The sequence below is a fragment of the Schistocerca americana genome, chromosome 4 (genome assembly GCF_021461395.2).
Source record: "Schistocerca americana isolate TAMUIC-IGC-003095 chromosome 4, iqSchAmer2.1, whole genome shotgun sequence".
NCBI lineage: Eukaryota > Metazoa > Arthropoda > Insecta > Orthoptera > Acrididae > Schistocerca > Schistocerca americana.
In genome coordinates, this window is record NC_060122.1 from 610,225,526 (window position 1) to 610,228,404 (window position 2,879).

Consider the following 2,879-nt stretch of genomic DNA (forward strand, 5'->3'; position numbering starts at 1 on the left):
CCTTAGATAAGTTCGTACCGACTAAGGTCCAAAGCGAGGGGAAAGATCCACCGTGGTATAACAATCATGTACGAAAGGTACTACGGAAACAAAGAAAGCTTCATCATAGGTTTAAGAGTAGTCGAATCATAGCTGATAAGGAAAAGCTGAACGAAGCGAAAAAGAGCGTAAAGAGAGCAATGAGAGAAGCATTCAACGAATTCGAACATAAAACATTGGCAAACAATCTAAACAAGAACCCTAAAAAGTTTTGGTCATATGTAAAATCGGTAAGCGGATCTAAATCCCCTATTCAGTCACTCGTTGACCACGATGGCACCGAAACAGAGGACGACCGAAGAAAGGCAGAAATACTGAATTCAGTGTTCCGAAACTGTTTCACTGCGGAAAATCGTAACACGGTCCCTGACTTCAGCCGTCGCACGGACGCCAAAATGGAAAATATTGAAATAAACGATATCGGAATTGAAAAACAACTGCTATCACTTAGTAGCGGAAAAGCATCCGGACCAGACGAGATACCCTTAAGATTCTACAGTGATTATGCTAAAGAACTTGCCCCCTTTCTATCAGCAATTTATCGTAGATCGCTGGAAGAACGTAAAGTACCTAGCGACTGGAAGAAAGCGCAGGTCGTTCCCATTTTCAAGAAGGGTCATAAATCAGATGCGAATAATTATAGACCTATTTCGCTTACGCCAATCTGTTGTAGAATAATGGAACATGTTTTGTGTTCTCGTATTATGACGTTCTTAGATAATACAAATCTCCTTCATCATAACCAACATGGATTCCGCAAACAGAGATCATGTGAAACTCAGCTCGCCCTATTTGCCCAAGAAATTCACAGTGCCGTAGACACTGGCGAGCAGATTGATGCCGTATTCCTGGACTTCAGGAAGGCATTTGATACGGTTCCGCACTTACGTTTAGTGAAAAAAATACGAGCTTACGGAATATCGGACCAGGTTTGTGATTGGATTCAGGATTTCCTAGAAGAAAGAACACAACATGTCATTCTTAACGGTTCAAAATCTGCAGATGTAGAGTTAATTTCGGGAGTACCGCAGGGAAGCGTGATAGGACCTTTATTGTTTACAATATACATAAATGACTTAGTTGACAACATCGGTAGCTCCGTGAGGCTATTTGCAGATGACACGGTTGTCTACAAGAAAGTAGCAACATCAGAAGACTCGTACGTACTCCAGGAGGACCTGCAGAGGATTAATGCATGGTGCGACAACTGGCAGCTTTCCCTAAACGTAGATAAATGTAATATAATGCGCATACATAGGGGCAGAAATCCATTCCAGTACGATTATGCCATAGGTGGTAAATCATTGGAAGCGGTAACGACCGTAAAATACTTAGGAGTTACTATCCGGAGCGATCTGAAGTGGAATGATCACATAAAACAAATAGTGGGAAAAGCAGGCGCCAGGTTGAGATTCATAGGAAGAATTCTAAGAAAATGTGACTCATCGACGAAAGAAGTAGCTTACAAAACGCTTGTTCGTCCGATTCTTGAGTATTGCTCATCAGTATGGGACCCTTACCAGGTTGGATTAATAGAAGAGATAGACATGATCCAGCGAGAAGCAGCGCGATTCGTCATGGGGACATTTAGTCAGCGCGAGAGCGTTACGGAGATGCTGAACAAGCTCCAGTGGCGGACACTTCAAGAAAGGCGTTACGCAATACGGAGAGGTTTATTATCGAAATTACGAGAGAGCACATTCCGGGAAGAGATGGGCAACATATTACTACCGCCCACATATATCTCGCGTAATGATCACAACGAAAAGATCCGAGAAATTAGAGCAAATACGGAGACTTACAAGCAGTCGTTCTTCCCACGCACAATTCGTGAATGGAACAGGGAAGGGGGGATCAGATAGTGGTACAATAAGTACCCTCCGCCACACACCGTAAGGTGGCTCGCGGAGTATAGATGTAGATGTAGATGTAGATATCACTCCAACTGCACACGCCCCACACCATTATAGGGCCTCCACCAGCTTGAACAACCGTCCGTTTACATGCAGGTTCCATGGATTCAAGTGGTTGTCTCCATACTGTACACGTCCATCCGCTCGATACAATTTGAAACGAAACTCGTCCAACCAGGCAACATGTTTCCAGCAATCAATAGTGCAATGTCGGTGTTGACGAGTCCTGGTGAGGCGTAAAGCTTTCTGTCATGCACTCATCAAGGGTACACGAGTGGGCCTTCCGCTCCTAAAGCCCATACCGATAATGTTTCGTTGAATGGTTCGCAGCTGACGCTTGTTGATGGCCCAGCACTGAAGTCTGCAGCAATTTGCGGAAGGGTTACACTTCTGTTACGTTGGCCGAGCGGTTCTAGGCGCTACAGTCTGGAACCACGCGACCGCTACGGTCGCAGGTTCGAATCCTGCCTCGGGCATCGATGTGTGTGATGTCCTTAGATTAGTTAGGTTTAAGTAGTTCTAAGTTCTAGGGAACTGATGATCTCAGAAGTTAAGTCCCATAGTGCTCAGAGCAACTTTTTTCTGTTACGTTGAACGATTTCTCTTCAGTCGTCTTTGATCTTATTCTTGCAGGATCTTTTTCCTGCCGCAGCAATGTTGGAGATTTGATGTTTTACCAGATTCCTGATAATAACCTTACACTGGTGAAGTGGTCGTACGGGAAAATCCTCACTTCATCGCTATCTCGGAGTGCTTTGTCCCATCGTTCGTGCGCCGACTACAACACCACGTTCAAACTCACTTAAATCTTGATAACCTGCAATTATAGTAGCAGTAACCGATCTAACAACTGCACCAGACACTTGTTGTCTTGTATAGGCGTTGGCCATCGTAGCTCCGTATTCTGCCTGTTTACATATCTCTATA